Genomic DNA, 16,759 nt, shown 5'->3' with positions numbered 1-16,759 from the left:
TATAATTAAATACATTGTTGAGCGTTGACGTAGTGACGTATTCAACGAATGCTGTTAAATAATAATAATTAGTACAATATGTGTTTAATGAAAACAATATCAATAACATCAATTATAAGTATCTAAAGGCACATCATAATGAACAATTACTGTTTTGAGAGTGAATGTTTGACGAAGGAATTGTAACTTTCAGACAACTTGCGCACGAACTAGTATATAGAATAAGATGGAAATACATCTATTTGACAAGTATATGAACATGACTATCATAAAATCAATGTCAATTAATTTGTTTTTTGTAAAAGGTAAGTACTGGAATATTATTATGATTTTTTATCACATATCATTTTTCGTTATAATGCATGTACAAATTATACGGACGACTATAGCATATTATAAACTACAGTTGCAATAAAGATAGATCCCTCAACAGAATATTTCTGTGATTAGCATTGAATATGGAATAAATGTCAATAAATACTAATACTCTTTTCGACTTTAATAATAATAATATAGTAATGTTCATATTTTATAATAGGTTTATTTTTGTGTAAAATTATTTTTTCTCAACATTTCTTTATTTATTCTATTTTCATTTTTCTACCCTTTTCCCTTCACATGGTTTTAGAGATCAAATTTCCCTTAAATTTTCCTACTATTTGTTACATAGTATTTTGTATACCATTATTGTGTTGCTATGAATTTTTATATATTTGTACAATTATTATTTAACTTGTGTATTATACAGCAACTTATTTTTACCAGCAATCGTGTTACCATTTTATATTATTGGTCATTGTATACACACCCACACGCATACACATATACACAATATAATTACACAACACGCACTACATAGCTCGACAGTATTTGCCCAGCATTCCCGACCACTGCTGTTCGAGCTATTACCTCACTACACACCCGGCTAGTCCTCCATATTTTTAAGATCTAGGTTTTAGTGGTAAGCAATCAGATGTCCGGAGTGCGCGTATTACTATCATAATATGCTCCCGGACCGAACAACATTGTTAGTGACTAATCTGCAGTGTTCTTTACAACAATACAATGGACGATGGAATAATTGTGTAGGTTTAGCCAGTTTAGGTATCGCTAATAACGATGTAACGTCACAACAGCACACCATACTGGATTATGGTTTAATGAGTACGAAACCGTAGACGCACTATTCAGTAGTCACTTGTCAGGACACATACAAAGATATTGGTAGACAAATTGATTTCCGGTATGCGTTGGGTTATGAAACGGCGGTACGTATGAAGAACAGGTCGTACAGCCTGTGACAATAAGCGGAAAACAATGACCGTATTGTGCTCGAGCTTAATTTCCGGGATCGTTGTATAACAGCCATGCGCTTGTACATTTAATTATATTCATTATTTGCCCACACAAAAATTATCGCTGCGCATTCTGTTCACCGACTCGATAATATTGTACCGATGTGGTTTGTCTCATAAACTATGATGAACTATTTTATCGTTACCAGTAACGTATCGATACCGTACCGTTCATCACCGCAGTGTGTGTGGTCCTTAAAAACATGGGGCGCTCTTATAGTTTTTCCGTCAACATGTTCCGCTACCATTCCTTCAAGTATACATTTCAATGAACGGCCCTATTTCCGCTATATCGCTACGCGTTAGTTCAACGACGGTCTACCGTCGCACGTCGGCCGTGTCGTAACTGATTTACGTCGGTCCAGTTGTCTAAATGTCTAATTATCGGTTAAACCAAATACTGAAATGTCACGACCTTCGCCGTTTTTGGGTACCGCCGTAAAAACCTTGTGTGATCATTGTACTTGTCAGTTTTTTTTTTTTTTGTTGCTCTGATCAGAAGGCATTCACGACAAATAAATTATTGAGTTTTTGTTTTTCGGCTTGGTGGCTGAGCAGAACGCAACATCTCACTCATTCACCGCCCGAAGTGCCGCTGCATTCGTATCTACCTGCGTGTTGCCGCCGAAGCGTAAGCATTATCAGTGGCACCGGATGAGTGCTGGTTTAACACATCCACACAATCGCCTATTGTAATTATTTATTTTTATTTTTATATGTATTTAGATGTGGTGTCTTTTGAGTTATCAGTTATAATATAACACCTATGGCGTAGATACGCTCTCGGTGGTTATACAATCACATGTCGCCGCGTCGTTTATCGATTGTATAAGTATTTAAAACGGCTGTCATAATAATATTTTGTTTCGTATCGTACGTTGTCACATCAGGACCGTACTTATTGTCTTTACACAAATATTAAAAAGTGCTTTAACTATTTTTAGTCACAAGGCTTATTGAATACACCACTTTATCTTTAAATCTTTTTTATGTCAATTATATCACTGTTAATTTCTTATTTTGAGTGTTTGATCATCGTCGACGTGCGTGGTGTTCCGGGTAGTTTCGTGGTTTCGCCGTCTAACGTGATATATCTACCCGCTATATCCCCTCGCAAATCACCAAAAGACAAAACCACCGTGTCTGTCCACTGTTGCAGTTCTAGTGAAGTAACACCGCTGTTACCAGTAGTTGCCGTTCCATTCGGGTCATAAGTTTTTTTTAAAAGTTATCTACGGGTTCAGTCAGCCACACTAAATCTAACTAATATTTCTTTCATGTCCCCCCGTACACAACTAGTATAGTATTATATATTATAAACTAGTATCATGCAATAGAATATTTGAATTGTCAGACTTTTCTCGACAAAACGAATAGAATTACACAATGATAAACTAAACAAGATGTAAAATAATGTAAGAATATTACTTTATATATTTAACTATTATCTATCTATATGTGATAATAGCCATAATCACAGAAAACGAATTCTCTACAGAGTTGGGAGATAAAACACCTTTCAGGATTTTTTTAAAAATTAGATTCACTAGTATAATAACGTTCAACTAACGTAAAATTAGTAGGATTGAAATTTATTTAAATTTAAATAATATAGTGACCGTTATAATGTATTGGTATTTTCAAATAATTTTACATTTTTAAATTTATAGTTATAATAGGTAGGTAATTTGATTGTAAAAATTAAATATATTTATAGTTATCATTTAGCCGCACAGATTTTATCCGGCCAGCAGAATAGAAAAAAAGTAAAAATCTATAATACCTATTGTTCTAATTTCTATAATGTTGTAAATTTATCATTTTTGTTCATTGGTTATTAGTACTTATTACTGATTTTATCATTTTTTATGTTCCACGAACAATTTCCAGATTTGTAATGCGGCCCTTCAAAAATAATAATTGGGGACCCCTGCTATATTATAAATACTATTATTATGATATTATATATGGTTACTGCAGGTAAGATTTAGACGGCCATATTACACATTTAAATATATTAGGTTATAGAATAATTGTAGGTATTGTTTAATACCTATATTATTAAATTATTAAATATTTCTTATATTGTATATATTTCAATATCAACAACCCCTCAGCAAAGTAAATATGAATAATTAAGTATTATACGATGGCCGATGGTTTTGAAGAAATGATTGATCACAAATTAATGATCGCATCTAAAATTCAAGTGTACCTAGTACCTACAATATTTATTTAAACCTTGTATTTAAGTGGAGATATACTTACGGTATTTGGTGTTATTAAATTTAACTCATAATACAGTAATTTGTGTTATTAGTATTGAGGAGGGCTATATAGATTCCACAAATTACCATGAACAGTCAATTGCATAGCTAGTAACATGCCTACAATGCTAACCGATAAATAAGAATAAAGCCAAAAGGTTTAAAAATATTATCGCCATAAAGACATAAATAGTTAAAAATAACAGAAAATATCACGTTGCGTAACCCGGCCATCACGAGTGCCACGACCAGGACACATTTTACGACCAGTACAGCAATAAGACATGCCAGTCGTTACGGATGTCAGTGGCCGGTGATGACGTGCCACTCAACTGTTCCGTCGTGGCCATGTAACTGTCACCAGCCAAAGTTTGGTGGCCACCACCGAAACGCTGAGGTATGCGGTTTTTACTTATGTGGGACTGGGCGTATCTGCGGTGTTACTGATCGTGCACCTGGCTGTGTTTGCTGTGCTACCCGTGATAAAGAAACTGTCCAGCAAGAACCTGGCGTTCGTTTCCGCTTTAACCTATTATGCGTTTCTCATGTCGTTCGCGTGGATGTTGGTGATGAGCTTCGACTGCTGGCGCACGCTTCGCTTGGCCACCGACGAGCTACGCGTCACCATTGGCCGACACACGAAAAAGTTTCTCATCTACTCGGCTGTCTGCTGACTGGTGCCGGCCATGATCACGTTTGTTGCGGTGGCCGCAGACGCCGTGCCCAACAACGCCCGTCCTCGGTTCGGCAGCAAAACGGCGCTGTTGTTATTTTTGCTGGCCCACTGACCACCATCATGACCGTTAATGTCGTGCGTACATGATACACTCGAGCTGGGCCACCGTCCGGCACATCAACACGCGTCACATGCGCCGCAATTTCCACATGTACTGCCGTCTCGGCGTGCTTATAGCCTGACGTGGTCCTCCAGCATAGTAGCCAGTTACACAGACGCCAAGTGCTATTCGTTATTCTCAACACGTTCCAGGGCCTATTCGTATTCATTGCATTCACGTGCCACCGCTACGTAGTGGACTCGCTTGTCCACGGCGTCGGCGGCGGCAACCTCGGTGTCGGTCACTTGTCTCACAAAATATCCAAGGACATGAACAAATACTTCTACGGCCTAACTTCATCATCGTTCTCCTGGTCATCTAGCAGCAATAACGTGACATCAGTTCGGAGAAAACGATGGACTTACACTTTGCTGGATCAATCAACCAATACTTTTAAGCTCTCATTTATAAGTTGGTTAATAAAAATAATTTATCAATAAACAAAATATGTGTATTATTATTATTATTAATTATAACGTTATTTAAAATTCAGAATGATTCATAATAAAATTGAGTTAATAAAAGCTTATATTGTTTTTGTTTACTAAATTGTTGGTAAATTACCTTACGATCAATAACCCGTAAAAAATAACAAATCAAACAAATAATATAAAGTATGTATAGTTATCTGCACTGGTGTTGGATCAAAACAAAATACATTTTCATACGGCAATAATAATAATTATAAGACCATTGTCTTATAAACCTCTTCAGTATATTATTATGGGTAACATAATAAAATTACAAATAATATGTTATATATTATATTTCCTCACACCAATGTGTCGGTGTGTTCATATACCTATCAAAATAATATTTAAATGTCTGATCGTGCTGTGTGTTTCTTTTATTTTTTATTTATTAAAACATATTATGTCTTAGGAGGTGAAAGTTAGCTACATAAAATTTCATCCTGATTTCTGCAGGATATTATATTACTAGGTCGATAAAATAGTTTAAAATAGTATAAAATTGTATCATATAATTAAAAATATATTAAGTAGTTAATATTATTATTTTTATAATTTTAAATATTTAATGTTATAATTTTTATATGTATAGTAACTACATGGTGACCCGAATGTACATTTTTATATTATTTTGCAATATTGTATAATTTTTCGATACTTCAAATTTTAGATTATCGTTTTACTGTAGAATTATTCACTAATACTTTATTCAAGGTAAGTATACACAACACATATAGTAGTTAATACTAGTATAATATTAAATGATTAATTTTTAATGCTTAAAAATATTTTAATTTTGATATATTACTGTTCATAAAATATATATTATTTAAATATTGGTATAAACTAATAGTTTAAAAACATTTATAAACTATGTTTTAACTAAAAAGTAAAACCACAAATTTTGGAAAAAAAATAAAATGTTTTATTAAAAAATTAATGTTATTGAATCGTTATTTATTTAACCTTTAATGTACTATATAACAAAAAATTGTTTTTAAATGAGGTTTTTTAAGTACATCTTTTGATCTAATGTATATGCTAAATTGTGAGAATAATATACCTATAATTGAAAAGATTATTGAATTATTGAATTAATTAGTATATATACCAAATCTCATAATAAATCTACAATATTATGATTTTATTTGAACATAATTTTAACATTAAAAAACTATTTGATTTCCTTTGAGTAGTTCAAGCTAACTTTTTGACAATAATATTTTTCCAAAATGTAGCTTAGCGTCACCGTGATCTAGCTAGAACCAAGTTGGACTCGTATTAAAAAAATTTCCATTGAAAAATTCAATAAAATATAAATGTTGTTGAGATTGTTATCAACAAGTGTCACAGCTATACTACAATTAAATGAAAAAATTGACAATTTCACATTTTTTTTACATCAACATAAATATGAAGGTTGAAGTTGAATGGGGTGAAAATGATTTCATATCCGCCAATTCGTATCAAGCAGCGACAGCGACACGCTTACAAGAACGTCTGTTGCGCATTGTGCCACGGCGAACATCGTTAGTGTGCAGATAGTATACTGGAAACCACTATTCATGTATTACGTGCTTGACGGGCGGTGTTAAACTTTAAACCACATCCTTTTGTACCGCGACCGGCGGGATCGTAGACGGCTGTCCCGTTGACACTCCAACCACCATTTCCTTGGCGTGCGCATCACACATTCACACACATACACCCGTTTCGAATATCAACCAATCGATGACCATTATCGGCTCATTTTTCGAAATTTTGACTGCGCTTGCTGCAACGGATCGACCACAAATCATTTGACGTGCGAACCACCACCTCCGCCGTTATGCAGTGGTATATTAGGGTTCGTATCGCTGTTCACAGTCAGTGAGGCCGGCAAACGGCGTGAAACGTACCCCCCCCCCCCCCAGATGAAAAATACATCGTAACCACGATGAAGTGCAGGAACGTGATTCGAAAAGAGCTGTCATGTGTGTGCTTCGCCTTCGTAACGTTTGCCCAACGAGAATACGACGTACGGACCATGGGCAACGGGACAGTTTACCTATATGCGTAAAAGAAACGTGTCCAATACAGAATGGGAGACCGTCCGACGGCCACGGTCACGGGTGTCGGGGCTCTATACTGCAGGTGTGCACTGAGGACGCGGAAGTGGCTGTCAACCACGGCGCTGATCGCGCATCTCACGCTGTTTGGATTCTTTGGATGTCATGCAGATGCTGAGCCCAACTGCCCGAAAGAACCTGGCCAATTTGTCCACAGACTTACTGATTAGCTACATGCGCTACCTATCCGTGTGGCATTGTGAGCCGTGTCCCCTGCATGCAGGCAGTGGACTTCCGTCCTCGGTATCCGCGCTCATGACACAATTCGGTTTCCTAGCTGCTGTTGTGTTGATGTTTGTCATGTCAGCTGATGTGCGTGTATCGTGCTGCACGTGTCAACAAAGAAACTTCGGGTGGCTGGCGGTCAGCGCCACGGCCGGTTCATCGTCTATTCGATGTTTGCGTGGCTCGCACCCGCCGCACTCACTGCGCTGTCCGCTACCATACAACTACAGTTGGCTGGTGGTGCATTGTTTCCCGAGTTCCAGCCCAATATCCATTACGACTGTTGGTTCCGGAACCCGCAGTTATTGGTCGTGTTGTTCGTGTTTACAGCCGAGACTGCAATCACCGCTAACTACGTGTCGTTCTTTGGTGCTGTCCGGCTGATCGTCACTTCCGATAATGGGTTCAAGACGTCTGGTAGTGATGGCAGTTGCAGCAACGCCACCGGCGTCAACCGGACGCGCAGGAATCTCAAGATCCACGTACGCTGTTGCTGTTTATGTTCCTGGCGTGGGTTTTCGCGCTGCTCGGCGCGATCACCGACAGTGACAAAGTGTGGACGCTCAACAATGGATTTTTCTGATTCTTAAATTTTCGTATAGTATTATTTCCGAACGGACTTTAAAGCTATTTTAATATCTATTTGAATTGTTATATTCTAATTAAATTTATTTGTTGGGCGTTTACGTAGCTCCCGATAAATGGGCTGCCATTCAACAAATACTGGCCGTGCAATCATAAAATAATAATAATTTACACAATTATGTATACAACAAAAACAATATCAATAAGAACAATAATAAGTATCTAATTACTTTTACTATTAAATACTTTTAGACTTTCGTTGCTTTGAAACATGACTTTGTCGTAGATAATGTAGTGATAACCAGTTTTAACGGTTTCAACTATAATGGACATTTTATACCGGTATAGTCTATACGGCCCGTGATCCATATTGGTACGGGTGTCACATTGTATGTGGCTGCTCTTAATATTTTCAATTTGTTTTGACGTGGTGTCGCGTCAGACACGTATAGGTGGTCCCCAATCGTCACCTGGTCGATCAGATCGTCGAAGTCGCAGCATATCAGTATTGATATTACGTGGGCGTTATCATCCAGCCGCGCTACGGTTGTATACTTCGTATTATCTTATTATTATATATATTGTAGTCTATTTAGGTATCCCATGACCTACTTACGGTTTACGATACCATTGTATTAGTCATTGTAATTATTATTATTATTTATATTGAATCGGAGGTTCTTATTATATTTATTATTATTTTTGTTAATATACTGGTGGAGACGTCCACCTGTATGGTTTAAGTATAATTAACTATCATTTATTAGTGAATACATCTCAAACCTTTTGTATATTTTACAATTATTTTTCTATTAATTCTTTATTATATTAACACCCTATCCCTAAATACGAGTCATTGGGGCTAACTGTTTATAAATACCCTATTGGCGAGCTTTCCAAAAAAAAAACAAATATCTTAAAAACAATATACAATATGTCCCGTGAGGATTTGCCCATTGCAATATCTCCCAAAATAATGGTGATATCGAAATTCTGGTTTTTAATAAGACTCACAGGGATCAGAACTACACTTATTTCATATTTTAATTGATTTTAACGTTTTGGTAAAAAAGTTAAAATATATATTTTTGTATTTAATTATTTCCAAAAAAATTAAAGATAGCCATTTTGTAGAGTTTATTTTTCTGAAGATATTGACGTTTCAAAATCTTATTTTCATTAATTTCCTGATTTTTAATACTTTATTTAGTTTCGAGAAAAATTGCGAATCATTTAACACCGTAATGTTATCAAACATGTGACCCGCCGCGCCGCGCGCATTCCCATACGGCCAGCCGAATATTTTCCGTGTTACTAATAGTAATTTATAATCATATTTTATTTCTTCAAAACTAGAAAAAATATTAAAAATCAGGAAATTAATGAAAATAAAATTTTGAAACGTCAATATTTTCAGAAAAATAAACCCTACAAAATGGCTATCTTTAATATTTTTGGAAATAGGTAATCAAATAAAAAAATATATTTTTTTATATTTTTACAAAAACGTTAAAATAAATTAAAAAATGAAATAATTGTAGTTCTTATCCCTCTGAATCTTATTATAAAACCAGAATTTTAACATTTCATTTTTTCGTGAGATAAATGGGTAAATCCTCGCGGGACACCCTGTATGTGTATACTTATATCATACATTTTTATAATTACATAATACTTTTTATATTAAGTTGTTGATTGTTGTATTAATATGAATAAAACTCCTAGACGTAAAATTTTTTAAATGATTTTATATTAGGTATGTATGTGTTTATTATTGAAACTACAGTATATAGACTAATGTCAGATTAAGTATACATGTCACGTATGGTGAGGCATTCCTCCACCGTCTATCATGTATTATGTTTTTAAATAAAAATTATTTACTACTACGCAACAAAAGTGATTAATTTTTGTGTATAACACTGGGGCCCCGTAACTTTGGATCGAAAGAGTCGCATATCTCGCGAGCATTTTATACATGTATGTGAATGTATGAATAAATTTTGAATAGTAAAATAACAATAATGAAAATGGCCCTTCACAATACAAATAAATCAATAAACATGATTGATATAATAAACGAGTAGGTGGTCAACGACAACTCAATCAAATACTGAAATAAATGCTTACTAACTATAATCTGCAGTATTCTTTACAATGATACAACAGACGATGGAATAATAATTGTGTAAGTTTAGCCAGTTGAGGTATCGATAATAACGATGTAATGTCACAACAGCACACCATACTGGATTATGGTTTAATGAGTACGAAACCGTAGACGCACTATTCAGTAGTCACTTGTCAGGACACATACAAAGATATTGGTTAGGTATATTGGACGAATTGATTTCCGGTAGCATGATTTCCAAACCTATTAGAGTTGTGAGTACAGTGGATCTGATTGGCCCATATTTTTATGGCGGTAAATTCAAAACTATAAAATCAAATAACATTGTATAAATGTGTATTATTATTATGTATTTTGTGATATAATTTAATAATATTAAATATTATATTATATTATTATATATTATATATATTATATTATATTATATATATATATATATTATTATATATGTATTTATATATATAAAATGCAAAAAATACAATATAAAATGTCAAACATTACAGTATAAAATGCACTTAAAAAGGTTTTTAATTTAATTTTTATATTTATATCGATATTATAAGATATTATACAATAGTTCATTAGTACATTACATTTTACATGTATAATGTAAATAATGTAAATTTTACATCAATAATGTTGATTTTGATTTAAATTTCACATGAAACATTTTTTTAAATTGTGTAATACTTACAAAGCTATGTTTCACAATCACCAGAAAAAAAATGCACTTGCCTACAAACTCACAGCCCTAATTATAATATTTATTTTGTTTATAATATTTAGATATTAAAAAAGCATAATAGGTGATTAGGTACTGATTATTATAAAAAAAAATGTGGTAGGTACTCATTTTCCTTTGTAGGTACTCTTCTATCCACCTATATTTTAGATTCCTTTCTCTAATTCTGTTTATTTTTATAATACATTATTATTCACTATTCTTTATTCAGTAATCTTGTATCTTAACATTTAATAAGCGTTTAATTTTTTTTTTTCTAGTTGTAGCCAGGTATATTTATTGCAAGTTGTTTACCATATTTAATTGTATATTATATTATTAAGAAGTAAATGTAAACACATAATATTTATTCATTATAATACAACTTATTAGTAATTTCAAACTTCAAAAGTATTTACATTTAATGAAAGCCAAATAGGTAATCATTATTATTATAATATCAGAAATTTAATTAAAATTAAATTATAAATAAAACATAATATGAAAGCTTTAAAATAATTGAACCATTCTTGTCTAATTATATGAAAAATAAAAATAATGTTAATACATATTACATAATAAATAAAAATTATACATTTGTTTCATCTCAAAACAGTCAAAACTATAAAATCAAATAATAATAAATTATTGTTTTTTTAAATGTTTTTTGTGATAAGGATAACATTTAAAACTACACTGTAAAGCTCTTATTAACAATCTAAAAATACACATTATTTGATATAAAATTTGGATCTTATGATTGAATTCACAAATCAATATTATTTTGGGTTTCTATACCTATTGACTATTATGTTTGTTTAAAATTACCCTCATTATATAAATATATGATGCATACATTTCATGAGAATTGTTCTTTGGTGTCGAGTGAGCTGAAATGTAAAGTAAGTACACACATTTACCTAAGTTTGAAATACCTACAAACAAATGTATAATTTTTATTTATTATGTAATATGTATTAACATTATTTTTATTTTTCATATAATTAGACAAGAATTGTTCAATTATTTTAAAGCTTTCATATTATGTTTTATTTATAATATAATTTTAATTAAATTTCTGATATTATAATAATAATGATTACCTATTTGGCTTTCATTAAATGTAAATACTTTTGAAGTTTGAAATTACTAATAAGTTGTATTATAATGAATAAATATTATGTGTTTACATTTACTTCTTAATAATATAATATACAATTAAATATGGTAAACAACTTGCAATAAATATACCTGGCTACAACTAGAAAAAAAAAATTAAACGCTTATTAAATGTTAAGATACAAGATTACTGAATAAAGAATAGTGAATAATAATGTATTATAAAAATAAACAGAATTAGAGAAAGGAATCTAAAATATAGGTGGATAGAAGAGTACCTACAAAGGAAAATGAGTACCTACCACATTTTTTTTTATAATAATCAGTACCTAATCACCTATTATGCTTTTTTAATATCTAAATATTATAAACAAAATAAATATTATAATTAGGGCTGTGAGTTTGTAGGCAAGTGCATTTTTTTTCTGGTGATTGTGAAACATAGCTTTGTAAGTATTACACAATTTAAAAAAATGTTTCATGTGAAATTTAAATCAAAATCAACATTATTGATGTAAAATTTACATTATTTACATTATACATGTAAAATGTAATGTACTAATGAACTATTGTATAATATCTTATAATATCGATATAAATATAAAAATTAAATTAAAAACCTTTTTAAGTGCATTTTATACTGTAATGTTTGACATTTTATATTGTATTTTTTGCATTTTATATATATAAATACATATATAATAATATATATATATATATAATATAATATAATATATATAATATATAATAATATAATATAATATTTAATATTATTAAATTATATCACAAAATACATAATAATAATACACATTTATACAATGTTATTTGATTTTATAGTTTTGAATTTACCGCCATAAAAATATGGGCCAATCAGATCCACTGTACTCACAACTCTAATAGGTTTGGAAATCATGCTTTCCGGTATGCGTTGGGTTATGAAACGGCGGTACGTATGAAGAACAGGTCGTACAGCCTGTGACAATAAGCGGAAAACAATGACCGTATTGTGCTCGAGCTTAATTTCCGGGATCGTTGTATAACAGCCATGCGCTTGTACATTTAATTATATTCATTATTTGCCCACACAAAAATTATCGTTGCGCATTCTGTTCACCGACTCGATAATATTGTACCGATGTGGTTTGTCTCATAAACTATGATGAACTATTTTATCGTTACCAGTAACGTATCGATACCGTACCGTTCATCACCGCAGTGTGTGTGGTCCTTAAAAACATGGGGCGCTCTTATAGTTTTTCCGTCAACATGTTCCGCTACCATTCCTTCAAGTATACATTTCAATGAACGGCCCTATTTCCGCTATATCGCTACGCGTTAGTTCAACGACGGTCTACCGTCGCACGCCGGCCGTGTCGTAACTGATTTACGTCGGCCCAGTTGTCTAAATGTCTAATTATCGGTTAAACCAAATACTGAAATGTCACGACCTTCGCCGTTTTTGGGTAGTACCGCCGTAAAAACCTCGTGTGATCATTGTACTTGTCAGTTTTTTTTTTTTTTTGTTGCTCTGATCAGAAGGCATGCACGACAAATAAATTATTGAGTTTTTGTTTTTCGGCTTGGTGGCTGAGCAGAACGCAACATCACACTCATTCACCGCCCGAAGTGCCGCTGCATTCGTATCTACCTGCGTGTTGCCGCCGAATCGTAAGCGTATAAATAATTAATTACCAGTGGCGGCGGAAGAGAGCTGGCTTCACACATCCACCCACCCACACACCAACACTGCCGATATAATATTTTATTTTGTATTTAACTTTTTCATATCAGGACCGTGTTTCTTTATACAGATATTGAATAGGGCTGTTACTATTTTTAGTCACAAGGATTATAAAAAAATCTGTTTGATTACAAATAAATGAATAAAATTAAAAAACAATTAATATAGAGAAACTACTTAATTATTTATTATTATTTATATATTATATATATTAATCATAGGTAACATAATCGTAGATAAAATCGGTATTCATAAAAATGTAAATTGATATTGTATATGAATATACTCGTATTTCTAGGAGTATGATTGTAGATTGTAGAGGTTTAATTTCGGCTGGGTATAGTGTAAGTATTATACTCGCTACCAAATGACTTCGCTCTTATGACGCTCGCTCATTTCACGGTGACCAAATGACGTGCAATTATAAATTTAAATAATAGAAACAAATTAATAACGTAGTATACGGTGGGGGGGGGAGAACTTTACATTTCTACTTATCGAGCTCATCATTTAAGCGTATACTCGCTAAATAAATTACAACAACATCACTGCAGTTTTATTTTGTCGGTCAAAAAGATGTACATTTATCTTGTAGATTCTATTTCTAATTACCATACTTGATACATCGCGATCTAGAATTGTTTACTGTAGATTTAATTGTGAATTCATATTAATTTGAAATGGCCATTTGACCATAAACGTGCCACTATTGATTTGTTTTATTGTAGAAAACTCGTGCAATAGTAACAGAGTAATGATTAATTTGTACAATCATACAATACATAAGAGTATAAGACTATAATTTTAACTAATTGCAGGCGTTTGTAATAATTGATAAATTTAAACTAAGCAGCATTGGAAAATTCATGTGAAAAACATTACTATTGTTTATTACTGTCTTTGATCAATTTATACAAAAAAGAATAATGATTAACATCTATTACCTATCATTGTTTGATGTTTTTATGGCATCCTAATTAAAACAAATTCATGGACTGTATATTATTCATATTGATTAATTGGTTAAGATTATGACTAGATTAATTCAAAATATTTTTTTTATTCTAATTGGTATTATCTTACTTAATTAATTTATAAATGTTGTCTAATATTTCATTTGTTTTCAAGTAATTGATTATGTTAATAGTCTTTCCCTCTGATAATGGATATTATTATGTTTAGTTATTATATTTTTTAATTTTGCTCGTTATTCAGAATTTTATTCAAATAGATTATGAGTTTGATTAAATAATAAAAAGCATACATTTCAATCATATAAGAGGCATACAATTAATTAGTTGAAGTTTTCATAGAAAACTTTGATATATCCTATCAAATATTCAGACTGGTCTCCTTAAAAATTCTGTACTTAACGTGCAATATCCAAAGTTTTATTTTTAATATTAAAATTTAACTTTGAGAATAATTATTTTTGCACTAACTACATGAAAAAAATGAACAAAAATGAAGAAGTAAGACACAAGTCTTCTCTGTTGTCAAACTACATTAAAATACAGGTATTTAATTTTGTTATTGCATACTTTTATGCTTCGGATAGAATAATAACATGAATTATATCAGCAAATGTTTTAAGTTTTAAGATTTTTCTTATGTATCGAACAAAATGGTTAATTTAATATTGTAAATATTGAGTTTGTATCAAATAAAATAAAGAAAATATATTCATTATATGTAAATAAAATTGTAAATACAATTTAATACAATTATAATAAAATAATAAACCATCATACCTACACCAGTAATATTTTATATGCATATGTATGCCACTTCTCTCATTTACGTGTATTATTTAAAACATATTTTAAAGCATTAACCGCATTCTATTTATATATATATATATATATAACAATTATTAAAAAACAAGAATTAAATTTATTTACAAGTTGAAGTAGGTACCTAATCTAACCTACTATAATCGTGTTTTAAATTTCCCAACATCCATTTAGATTATCATATACACTATACACCTTCTTTAATAGGTTGATGATAACATAAACATAATAGTTACCTACGCAGAAAAACAAGTCTCAAGCATAAAAAGGCCGTTTCATAAAATACTAACTAAAATATTATAATATACAGATGTAGAGGATAAAAGTTTCAAGTAACTACGGTTAATATTTTTTGAGTTTCAACAAAACGTTTGACCTTTTTTTACTCAGTCGTGTTAATGTGTTATACACAAAGATGATGCGTTATTGCGTTCATAACCACACAAACAGAAATTTTACTAGAAGAATCAATACTTTGTATTTTTTTTATATTCTTTTATTGTAAATGGTTTAATATATTAAAATTACATCGAAAGGGACAAGCATCGTAAATACCGAAGCATGCAATTCCTTAAAATCCACGAAGCAACTATACAGCTGCACCTCGGTGATTATCAAATTATTTTTTACTCATTTGGTACGCCAAGGTTCACTCATAGAATATTAATAATAATTTTTGTAAATAGTGTTATAAACAGTAAGCACTCTTTTACCTATGCCCCGTAAAATTCAACAATACAATTATTATTTATGTTTTACGCGTAACATTTTTTTTTTGAAATAGAAAGAATGTAGATTACTTTCTCTCTCGCTCTACAAAAAGAAAAAAAATGCTTAAAGTACGTAAATAAATGCGAGGTATAATACTCATGAAAAATCGTAGATTTTACTATTTATAAACTTTTGATGGATTAGTATGTATGGTTCAGTTTCATATGTGACATATATACATTGTTTAATTAATATTTTCTTATAACTCATTATTGACGGACTGACGTATCGAGAATAGTTAAAACCGGCCGACTTTTACAATAAGTAGCGATTTTCGCATTCATAAATAAATATTGATCATGCTGAACTAGCTGTCGCCCGACATGGTCGGTACGGAAAATTAATGTGTACACTGTATAGGTAACTTAATTTTAACTTTAAAAAGCAGTTATCACATTTATTTAATAGTTCATAAAGAAATATATTTTAGTAAAAATATGCATGTGCTTCTAACATTTAAACACCATCTTAAATATTCTTAATCGATAATCAAATAAATAAATTTAAAAAAAATAATTAAAATAATACCAAGGTACTTTGTTTTGTTATACAAGATTGTATACAAGGGCATCGTTGATACAAAAGTAGTATTATAATATATACCTAGGTATCTATGGATTCTCTTATTGATTTAGTA

At 31.3% G+C, this 16,759-nt stretch overlaps 1 pseudogene; it reads left to right on the top strand.

Moving 5' to 3' along the window:
* Window positions 1-6,586: 6,586 nt before the first annotated feature.
* On the top strand, window positions 6,587-8,140 carry LOC107169978 (uncharacterized; annotated as a pseudogene).
* The last annotated feature ends 8,619 nt before the right edge of the window (window positions 8,141-16,759 follow it).

Source organism: Diuraphis noxia, unplaced genomic scaffold, assembly GCF_037042655.1.
Source record: "Diuraphis noxia isolate RWA-SAM2 unplaced genomic scaffold, SU_Dnox_SAM2 contig0004, whole genome shotgun sequence".
NCBI classification, from domain to species: Eukaryota; Metazoa; Arthropoda; class Insecta; order Hemiptera; family Aphididae; genus Diuraphis; species Diuraphis noxia.
The sequence above is the reverse complement of the archived record's forward strand: the minus strand, read 5'-3'. Positions and strand labels throughout refer to the sequence as shown.